Source organism: Patiria miniata, unplaced genomic scaffold (genome assembly GCF_015706575.1).
Source record: "Patiria miniata isolate m_02_andy unplaced genomic scaffold, ASM1570657v1 HiC_scaffold_20, whole genome shotgun sequence".
Classification (NCBI taxonomy): domain Eukaryota; kingdom Metazoa; phylum Echinodermata; class Asteroidea; order Valvatida; family Asterinidae; genus Patiria; species Patiria miniata.
The window spans coordinates 30,567,158-30,579,105 of NW_024037059.1; the positions used below are offsets into that span (position 1 = coordinate 30,567,158).

Here is an 11,948-nt window from a genome sequence, read left to right on the forward strand (position 1 = left end):
CAATGCAGGGGAACTGGCCAAGTTGACTGCTCAGTTGAGAGCATACAGCCAATTCGCATGTATACAATTGGGTTGGGTCACTCACGGATCCTACACACAAGGATGAACGACTCGGCCCAACTCCTGGTTAGACGCGTGATAACGGCCTGTACTGGTGGCAAATACCATGAATACTTTTCAACAAAGACCACTGCGCGCCGTGGCTTTCAGATTTGCATGGCTCTTCCCCGATCTGGCCTCGAAGTCTGTCAAGCCAGCGAATTTTTTTTGAATATTTATGAGTCTACGTTTTTGGTCTTTATTATTGAATTCTGAAAAGTGATAACTACATAACCATGTTAATGCCGAGCACAATATCTTTAGCTTTAAGATGAACAATGAAATGTCGCTTTTGTTTCATCGGTTCGGCATCCTATCTCTCTAAAACTTTTTAATATAAGCCTAATTAAAAACGAAATTTGGGTAAACAGTGTTCTCCTCAAAATTTGACGTTTATTTCCCGGGTAAATACTTCATCTATGACGACAAAAACTGCACGATACCATCTGTTATACCCTGAAGTATTTATTTTTAAAATAATTTGGAACAATTATATCTTAAATAAGAAGTACATGTAGTTTTACTTACAGTTTTATGAATATTTCCGTTTTAGATGTCGTGCAAAACCCCAACACAATGGCACATCTGGAAAATTTGCGATTTCGCGCCAATGGGTATTAATGCCCGTTATCATGCGTCTAACCAATTAAGGCAAGTCCCCTGAGTGCATTTTGTACTAGAGCTCAGAACAGTCGTTTATCCTGGTGTCTAGGATCCGTGGGTCACTGTTGAATTCAGTAGTCTCACGGCTAGTCTTATTTCAAGACAAATAACCTCAATTGTCTAAGCTATTGCACAAAGTGTTTTGTTTCACGCAATAACAACTGCTAATGTTATTGAAACACAATCATTCAAATAAGTACGTGCTCAGATTATTTAGTCTCATTTCAAGACTAAACATTTTGCATTGCAATCAATTCAGTTTATCGACAAGCGAATTAACTGGGAACTCACGTATTGAAACTTCAATGTTAAATTCAAAATTTAGCAAACTGTGACATAAAATGCACTTTGAATTTATATATTAAATTTTTAATTTTTAAAACTAATTTACATTTATATGTACATTTATATTAACTCAAAAGCATAAAGTCATAGAAAAATCATAATGTGGATCATAAATCATAAAGCCCTGTACCTGGTTCTATTTCAAACAGACCTAGATGTAGACGCTTATACGCCGACTTCAAATCTTAATTTGCAGTTTTTTGCGTGCTGCGGCTTATACGCCGCGCGGCTTATATTCCGAAAATTACGGTAAGTGATGATTTTCGGTGATTTTCCTCGTTTTTCCAACAACAAAACACCCATAGCTGTCAAAATAGGGTAGGTAAGGTCTACGGAAGCAGAACTACATGTATAATTTGTTTGGCCTTATATTAAATCACTTAAATTATATTGCCATTCTAAAGCAGTATTAAATAGCCTTAATGTATGAAGGGCAATATTTCGTACGCACATGAAACATGGAGTGGAATGTCCTGTCAAGCCACATCGCACGCTCAGGCAACTTCTAGTACATCCCAAAGACAAGATTGAAAAAGAACAAAAATGTGGCGTGGTATACGAAATTCCATGCTAGTCATGCCAACTATCCTACATCGGGGAAACGGGAAGAAAATTTGGCACACGGTTCAAAGAACATAAGACCGAAGTAGAAAAGCTAACATCCGGAACCATGACAAGGGCGAGAAAAACATCAGTAGGGAAAGAGCCAAATCGGCCATAACAGAACACGCTAGAGACAACAATCGTGTGATGAATTGGGCAGATAGTGAAATCTTGCACAGGGAGGGTGACAAATTTAGACGTTGGATACGGGAAAGTCTATGGATAAGGAGACGACGATCAACTCTTAACAGAGATGAGGGAGGGTATGAACTGTCACACATATGGGACCCCCTCATACCCCAAGTACCACCCCGGGGGAGGACACACGCGGCCAGACCACCATCTAGTGGCCGCAACAGGAAACAGCGCCGCCAACCAACTGGTGGTGCTTTGTTCTGAGGATGACTAATGAAACTAGTCGAAACGTAAACGAAACTACGTAAGTAATTGGCTGTGTTTATAGAAAATTCATTTACAAAGTTGAGTATACACTGTTTAAACGTCGGTGAAGGGCAAAACCTAATTTGTTTTATATCACCCTGACGCAAAATTCCATCTTATAAAAGTTTATGCGGTACCCGCTGCTATGTACATCAGATTCGAACGAGCCAACCGATCCCGTTACCTCGGTGGTCGAGTGGTAAGACATCTGCACTAGAAAGCAGGAGGTCGTGGGTTCGAATCCCACCCGAGTGATTTTTTCCAACTTTCACTTGGGAGGTAACACACTGAGTATACAGTGTTTAAACGTTGGTGAAGGGCAAAACCAAATTTGATTTACTATCATTTAAACAACTAAAATAATTTGTATATATTTCACCATTGGTAATACTAGGGAAACAGATGTCGCAATGTTATGAGGGACAGGAAGGTTCATTGGCTCCTATATTTATGGAATCACACATTTAGCAAAGTATAGCAGTACTAGACAATCCAATTTCTGTCTTATATTCTGGTTGTGTTTGCTGTAAAACTAATAACAACAAATAGGGTTGTTTCAGCTGATAGACAACATATTAGTTTTCAGTTTAGCATGTGAACTTGTTACGGATGGCCTTCCATGTTTCACGGAGCACCTGCCTATGTTCGTTCTGCATGTACACCAGAAACAGCGCCCCCAACACCATCTGCATTACTGCAATGCCGTTGATAATGTACAAGACGATAAAAATGCCCTGCGTCAGAGGCACAACGTGAAAGGCAACAAAATTCAAAAGAATCACGTTTGGGACCCAGGCAATAATGATTGTGGCGAAGTACATGCTTGAGTAGCACGCCAATTTGGATGAATGCTTTTGTTTGGGGCGTGCCCCTTGATTTGGGATATCGGGTTGGCGGTCAGCAGCAATATTTCCGAGATTAACTCTCTCGGCTTCTATCTTGCGCTGTTGATTTCTGGCAATACAGGCCAGAGCGACAACGGACACTGTGATTGTAAGTAAGCAAGGAAATGCAAAGACATCCAAGAGGACTATCATAGAAAGAGCCAAGGAAGCTTCATTGATATATAGATCAGATATCGATATAAAATCTGCCTCCAAATTGCTAATATTAGTGACCAATAAACCAATGAAGGTAACAGCCAACAGACCCCAAACAATCACATGAATACCTGCGCTCACTTTGTTAGACATGAGGCGCACATACTGCATCGGTTTGGCAATTTTGAAATACCTGTCTAAGGCAATAATAGCAGAATACAAAAAATAACCATAGGCTAAATCTAGAAGCGCGCTTGCAAACAGCAACACCGATATTTTTGGGAAAGGTGTGTTTATGTCGTGGTGGATTTGCATCAGATGCACAAGGATGCTACCACATTCAGTGACAAATAAACTCACCAAGAAATAATTGGAATGGTTTCTGAGTTTGCGACAGAAAATGATAGAGAAGATAAGCCACAAGTAGATAAGACAGTAGATCGTTCCCAATACAGTCATAACCACCATGAGTATAGTTGGCAGTGATAAATCAAAAGGAGCAGGGGTTGTTAAACTTGAATTGTTTTCCTCCATTTTGATTTAGCTCAACCGAAATGTCCAGAACTCATGTTCAGTATTCAGACTTGTTCAATTGTCTGACTTCAAACTTTCCCCACATAAGAGTTGTAGATCAAACGTTGAAAGCTCATCTTGAAGCACAGGTAATATCTGTCAAATCAAGTTCATTGAAATCCATGCACATGTCGTCTTACATTCCAATGAGTGATGTGACATAACGTGGGATTTCTTGTTTGAACAAGGGAGTGGTACGAACAGTGTTTGTTTCAGACTAATCTTCACTTGTTAGCCCGCGTTGACTGCACAAACTTTGAAGTGATTCCCTACCACTGGAAGGAGTTGGCTACCCTTGTCATACATCAAATCAAACCTCAGCGTGACACATTCTTGATATTTCATTCAAATGAGTCCCACTTGGTGACATTCTGTGTCATATTTTGGTCAGGTCCTCAGACTTGGTTGTCCCTTCTTCAAGTTGAAAGAATCCTAGTGCTTGCTCCTTATTTAGTAGCACAGGCACCTTGTAAGATGCTTGGTCGCTTTTCTCAACCTATTCTACAGGCATCATCACAGCTTGCTTGTGGAAGTCAGTCAGAAGCGATGACGACGTCTCCACCCATGGTAAAATTATTCAGATGTATTGTCAGCCCGTCGGTGACTCCACTTGTGACTGTGCAGCCCAAGCTAAGATGCCCAAGGCCCACCAAAGGACGGACAGGGGATTCCTTCACTTGATTGGGGCGGGATGGGTTAGTGGCAACATTGACAGACAAGGACAAAAGTCAACAGCATATGTACTCGGGCTCTAAATTTGTCCCATGTCATCATCATTAGCTGCATGCACACCCGGCGGACACAAGCCTTCCCCATTTGTCTCTGTTTTGGGCTAGTCTTCAGATCTCCAGCGGAGAAAGCAATATCCTGTGACAATAATCTAGCGCTGGGTTAAAGTAGGCGCTGATGAACTTGTCTGCGTCGGCCGTGAGATGGGGAGTATAGAGCATAGATGTTAACTGGCTCATCAATAGGCGTCCAAAGGATGTGACCAACCCATCTGAGTTGTCGTTTTTGGATGGTGGGTATGGATGTTGCTGACTGATGTTGTACAACTTGGTGTTGGTAACCTTGTCAAGACGTTTTATGCTGAGTATGATCAGGAGGCAGTTTGTAAGATACCGGTAGCTGTTATAATATGCAGCAAGGGACTTGGTGATGGCCCATGTCTTTACAGGTCACTGCTGATGAAAGTTGCATGTTGCACATTTTCCACCGCCTTGCAGTAGTTTTACTGTCTTTTTCCCAGAGGTGTCCGTGCAGTGCGATATGTCTTCCAGCATACAGGTTCGTCCCCTTGCTGTCGTCCATCGTATAGTCTGCCTCATTTTCAAATCAACCACAATCTGCAAGAGAGATGCAGCCAGATGTCTTCTTTTTCCATGTCTGTCTGGTTTTTTCTGCACCTTGAGTTGCCTTTATATGCTGCAGCGCATCCTTTTCTGTGGGATTTGGAATTCAATCAAAATTAACTACCATCGGCCCCAATAAAAACTGAGAGTGTTTACAGGTTGCCTAGTGATGCTAACTCTCCAGTGTCATATCAAGGCAAGTCACTGTCAGCTTTGATCGAGAAGATGATTGCGTTTGCCTCTGGAATTACCGACATTAATACAGTAGGAAGGCAAGACAGCAAGACGTAATTAGTGCCAGAGGCATAGTCTAAGCATGTCAACAGGGAAGGGGGGGGGGGTGTCACTAGAATGGTGGTGACACCCCCACCCTATTATTAATTTTTGTTGAAAAAATTGTTGTTCTGTCAGCAGAATGTGTGTCACCATATTAAATTTGTCCGCTTTTAAAGGTAGAGTACATCATTTGGGAATTTCTGTATCACTCTCATTCAGCCGATTGCAGCTACCGGTACGTGATGTCACACACTGAACCAATGAATTATAGCAACCGCGTGTGCGTGTGTGTAGTGTCAACCCATGCCCGCACCCATTCACGGCTTCGCCTATTAAATTCAAAATGAACTACTAACCAAAATTTCCAAAAAGGTGTAACTGGTCACATCTTAGGAAATGATTTTCGTTTGATGTTTTCTTCAAAATGACAGCATGCCAGAAAGAATTGTTTTAACCGAAAGCCCCCTCAACTAAAAAGTGTCCCATATCTACTATCATCAAAAAAGTCTATCTTCCACAAAAAAAAACTACCTTCATCAAATTTGCTTGAATATTTAAACAAAGGTAACGGTACCAGGAGACCAAAAATGAATCCTCTAAAGATTTCAGCTCGCAATCGTCCGTATCCAGTGAGAAAAAAATACCTATGATTTTAACCAAATTTGTCCCCAAAACTAAGCAGTAAATTTGGCGATCGTGTATCTACGGCCCGGTTCCTATAAGGGAACAAAATCCGCTTTTAAATTATTTGACCTACCAAACTAGTTGGCGACATTAAGAACAGTAATGTCATAGATGAAGGGCAGGGTTTTGACTTTTGAGGGAAATTTTGGGGTAAAACGACGATGACAACGACAAAACGCAACACGAAAATAAATGTGCAAGACGCGCTGAATCGTTCGGCACCAACCGTAAACTGCGCTGGAAAAATCATAATTTTTACCCCAAGAAACTGTTCAAAATTTCAAAAAAGGTGTCATTATATTGAAGAAGTCTGTTCTGGGTTTAAAAGGTCATATTTGAGTAATAAAAAACACCTTTGACTCTAATTTTATCAAAACTAAACAGGGACCATACTCTACACGATCGCTGTAAATTTCCATACCTGCCATAATAAAAAAAGTCAATTTTTGCCCCAAAAATCTAACTTTATCAAATTCACTTGAATGAACACTCAAGATGACTAGAGGCCAGAAATGAATTCCCTGAAGATTTCAGCTCACTACAGTCAACCTACCCAGTGCGAAAACCTAAATTGATGGTTTGAAACAAACGCCCCCAAATCTAAAATGTTTTCCATATCCGGCATCATACAAAAAGGTCATTTTTGACCGCAAAATCCAACTTCACCAAATTCACTTGAACATGATATGTATAGGGAAAAATGGAAGACAGTCCTAAATAAATCCCCTGAAGATTTCAGCTCACTACCATGACCACAGTCAGTATCCAGAAAAGACATAAATTTATAGTTTTACTAAATGCCTCCATTGTGTTTGTGTTGGCCATATTGGAAAACATAGCGAGCGAATCAGGAAGACCGTTCGCCTTCAATTCCTGTTCTTAAAAATTCGATCATAAAATCACCCAACCATATACATTTAACCTACCTGTATGTAGGGGTTTGGTATGTCGTCACATGATTGTGACTTCGTTCTTCCTCTGCCTTGTTGTTGATCACTTGTCGAAGATGGCGCCAGACAAAGGGGTGGCATTTGCCTCAGTAGGCTTTAAGTTCTCGTAAATGAAGCACCTGTTTTTGATTACTTGCTTCTCGGAAGGTGCGAGGCGCCAGAGTAAGTGATTACTAGTGGCAATACCGGTGTGCACGGCAGGAAAGCTTTGCTTGGTGTTTTACGGGCACCATCGTGTCTTGGCCTTCCAGAACAATTTTGGCCTTCTCTATGACGCAGGGGTCCAGGTACGGTTCATTCAAGAAAATGGCTCGCTTGTCCATACATTCTTGCCACATGAACGCATACCCTCCAGATCCCTGTGTGACTTCTCTGATGCGGATGGCGAGTTCTTGCAGGGAATGGATGATGCATCTTCTTCCCGCATCTTCTTCCCAACCAGAGCGATGCAGCTTTTCTTTGCGACTTCTCTGTTCATGTTTTTTTCGATGTCGCTGAGAGAGAAATTGAGGAGCACTCCTTGGTGTTCGCACCACTTGGCAATCAGCCAGCTGGATTATTCGAAAGAGTGGTAGCTTGGTGAATCAACATCGTTGATCGTTTCCCAATTTGCTTCTATAGTGCCTCGAGGTCAAGATCGTGAGCCTTCATCTGTGTTTACGCGTTTTGCCAAAGCAATCCCGCAAATTGGTGGCGGTTCCTCTCTTTGCCGCTTTGTATTTGGTCATTTTCTCAATGGCCTCCAAGGATGGTACGAACTTGAACATCGGGTCTTTGTCTTCTTGGTTGCGGGGCAAGTTTTCGTCTATGAGACGACAGGGCGCTGAGGGCGGTTGGTTTTCATGTTGCGGCTGAGGGTTTTAGTATGTAGCTGTCTCCCCGGCGGGCAGGCTTACCACCAGCAGGTGCAGGTGTTTGCCCCTGACCTTGCATGCGAGGCCGCCATGACTTGGATCGTGCTCGTAGCATACCCACTGGTAGTCGCCGAGATCCTGCTTGATGGAATCCAGGATGAGGTTGACTGGTACGTCGGCGTGGGGGTTGATCCGGGTGATGATCACTCCCGTTCTGTAGGTGTGTGGCCATTCCTGAGCAGGCTTGGCCTTCTTTGCATGGTGTAAGCCAGCATCGTCTCGGTGGTCGAAGTCCCACTGACGCTTGTTCATTCTGGCAGATATCATTGTTTGAGCCCTGTGTACAAAAAACCATAGAGAAATAAAATGACGAGTCGACGAGCTAAAAAAAACAGAGTTAATTCCGCCATCTTGGATTTTTTTTTATCATAGCGGAGTATGTTTTCAATGATATAAAATCTGTGTGTTTTGGGCTCGTACCGGTAGACTCGTCGATGCTGTTGCGCCGTAAGCACACGAAAACCAGTGTCATTACAGCAACAAAACCACCGTCTCCAGTAGTGGCGCCGCAGGCTCGGCCTGCGCCGTAGGTGCTGAAATATTTAGGGTGTGGTCAGTCAGAAAAGAGGGCGTGGTCAATAAAAAGGGCGTGGTCCTTTTGGTATGGCGATAAACCAGTATCATTACAGCAACACCACCACCAACTCCAGCAGCGGCGCCAAAGGCGTTTCAAAATCATTTGCTTGACATGGTGTTGATGTTGTTACCACTGATCTCCATTACAGACTGGATAGGACATCGCACCGTGTTTGTGCATGCATGCGCGGCCACACAATGGCGGCGCGTTTCTGTCAGACACGTAAACACATATTCAGTTTATTTACTTTGGAAAGTGGATTATTCAATATTGAGATATTTTTTTATTGGTAATCCTTACTTTTAGGACACCTCTATTTTGTATGAGTTCTGTTCAAACTGACTTGCAGATAACTGTCCAGTACCAAAGTGACTTTTGCAGGCTAAAGAAGTCTTTTTTCTTCAGACAAACTCATGTTAGTTGTAATAGCGAAAGCACTTTCAAAGAAAATGTGACTTTCCAACCTTTTTTTGCAGTTCGCCATTTTGCTTTTAATAATATATTTTCTGTTTGTCATCGTCGTCTTTAACCCCTCATAAATCAAAGCCCTACCCTCTTTCTACTAGTCCGAGTAACTAGGACTCTACGGATCGCTTTTTAACATTTGGACATGGTCCTGACCACGTCCAAATGTTAAAAAGCGATCCGTAGAGTCCTAGTTACTCGGACTATCTTTCTACAAAATTAAGCCTGCTGATATTCAAGAGGTATCATTGCCAAATGTTCAAATGTGCCAAGAAATATCAGAATGTCACTTTTGATTGTCATTTTTGGTGAGTCTTTTGACCTTATATTGTTATAAGTTATATAGGAAAGGGGTCCTAAGGTAAGGATTACCTTTTATTCTTAATATCAGAAAGAGTTGAAGCGTTCCCCCCCCCCCAAAAAAAATGAAAGCTGTGCTGTAGTTGGTCAAGAGAATTAAAGCGCCCTAAGCGCCCTCAGTCGACGGCGAACGATGAGAGATGACCGAGTGCGAGACTCCAATGATCCTGGTGAACGAAATTCTGGTAAATTTCACTTTTTTGTTTGACATTGATTTCAACCCACCCTAGAGGTAGAAATCCTCATCAAGATAATACCTGTGAAATATTGAGAATTATCGGCTAGGCCTACAGTACAGTAGCTGGGATGATTCTAGCGTTATGTTTACGCTACGGGCTACAGCAACTTCAATTGGTCTTTCTGCAAGGTTTGTAAAAAAAAACCTTACACTTACAATTCTGGAAGTGCAGGTTGCAACATTCTTTCCTTTAAATTTTACTGTATACGCACCTGAAATATACGGCTGTTTTCGCCGTAGACACATCCTCCTCTCTCAACGATAATCGCTTACTCCCTCTGAAAAGGACAGACGTATCTTTGCAAGAAAACTGAGCTTAAAGTTGAACATGAAGTGTGCACGAAATTGACAGCAGCTAGCTAAACATCAAAACATGTGTGCCGCGGACGCCCTCAACGACCATTCCCGTCGTACCTCGGAGAAAAAGTTTTTCCGGAAACAGCCGAGACACTTTCGGAAGAACTCGGCCACACTCGGGTTTCCTTGCGCTTAAACTAGTAAAGGTTTCGTTTTTCCTTTTCCTGTTACCTTTTTCTGTTACCTTTTTTTCTTCTTTTTCTTCTTTTTTTGTTTTGGCAAAACGTTTTGTCATACTTTTTAATTGTTCGTGTTTCTGTTACATAAATAACGACGTTTTCTATTATTTGTTTCAGAAAAAGGCTACGAGTATAAACGGAAAACGTTTTATTGTTCGTTTTTTTCGGTATACATATTTTAAAAAGGAATACTGTAACTCAATACGTATTCCCTTTTCTTAATACAGATTCCAAAATGGTAAACGGTATATAAGGGGTTAGTTTTTTTTCCTTTCTCGTTTTACAGATTCAAAAACGGTCATTGGTATTAAAAGGGTTCGCTTTTCATTTTTCTTTTTATAGATTCAAAAACGGCGAACAGAAAAAGATTTTCATATTTCTTTATATAGATTCAAAATCAGCAAAACGGTAAAGGGTTCGTTTTTTTCTTTTTCCTTTTTACAGATTCATAAACGGTGATTGGTAAAGGGTTCATTTTTTCCTTTTCCTTTACAAAGGTTAACAAAAACAGTTAAAATTGTAAAGGGTTCGTTTTTCCTTTTTCTTTTTACAGATATAAAAAAGGTAATGACAAGGGGTTCGTTTTTTCGTTTTCCTTTACAAAAATTGAAAAAAAAAAACCAGTAAAACTGTACGGGGTTCGTTTTTCCTTTTTCTTTTTAAAGAAAAAGGAAAAACGAACCCTTTACATTTTTACTGCAAGTTTTAACAGATCACAAAACGGTACATGGTAAAGGGTTCGTTTGTCCTTTTCGTAATTTGATTGTAAAACGGTAATTGATTGGACGGTATGTACACGGATCATCGAAAACCTACAAAATAAACATGAAGGACTACGTTCGGAACAGAAAAAAAGCAACATGCTATGTGACAGAGTGGGCTGAATAAAATAAACATGTACATGTACAACTGACCAAGATTTAATGATCAAGATTTAATAATCGTAAAGTACGTCTTTAAACGCTGAACAACTTACAAAAAATGATTAAATTTAATATATACAATAAATTTACATATTTCCCTTGCATTGATAAAAATCTAATTTGTAGAATATGCGAAGACAAAGAAAAATCAGAATCTTATCTACATGATCATTATTCTGACGCTCAATTTGTGACACTAATTTGTGTCACACCAAGAATTGTATTATGACAAAAAAATAATAATCATATTGGGATATCATTTTTCATATCTGAACCACTGATAAACAAACTACAGTGAAATCTCGATAAGTCAAACTCTAACTCAAAACAACTGTAAAGTCAAACACAGAATCCATTCCCTTTGGTAGTATAACAATGATATACAACCCTGCTTATCTCAAAACTCTGCTTAAAATAAGTCAAATTTTGAACCTATTCCCTTGAAGTTTGACTTATCAAGATTTCACGGTATCGTTTTTAATAATACCAGTGTCTACTCAGCTAAAAACAAAACATGTAATGTTAAAAACCAGGAAGCAGAATTTAAAAATACATACAATTTATAGTGAATTTACGGGTTTTTTTAATGTAAAAAAAGAAAAGTCCAAGATTGGGTCATTGATTATCATGATCATCCATTTCATGGTTTCGTAGCTTCATTACAACAATATTTAAAAAAAAAAAAAAAAAAAAAAAAAAAAACATGCAAATACCAGACCAGTGACAATGTTACCAAAGGTCATGCAGCAATAAGTTTGAAATCTCAACCAGAACTGAAAACATCATAATTTAATTTTAAACACAATTATCATACTTTGGAAAATACTTGCAACAAAAAGCAACTGAGCATGGCACTCATTCCTTCGGCGATAACTAAAAAGTTACACATTTGAAGAAATAACATTAAAA

General features: G+C 40.2%; 1 long non-coding RNA gene across 1 annotated transcript in view; it reads right to left on the reverse strand.

Annotated features, from left to right (window-relative positions):
- The window catches only part of LOC119728598, a 30,138-nt gene extending 20,173 nt beyond the window's left edge, over positions 1–9,965 (reverse strand). The window contains exons 1-2 of the long non-coding RNA XR_005271080.1: positions 9,793–9,965; positions 7,003–8,217 (exon numbers count right to left, since the gene is read on the reverse strand). This is a non-coding gene — a long non-coding RNA (uncharacterized LOC119728598). The remainder of the gene's footprint in view (positions 1–7,002; positions 8,218–9,792) is intronic.
- Between the last annotated feature and the right edge of the window lie 1,983 nt (positions 9,966–11,948).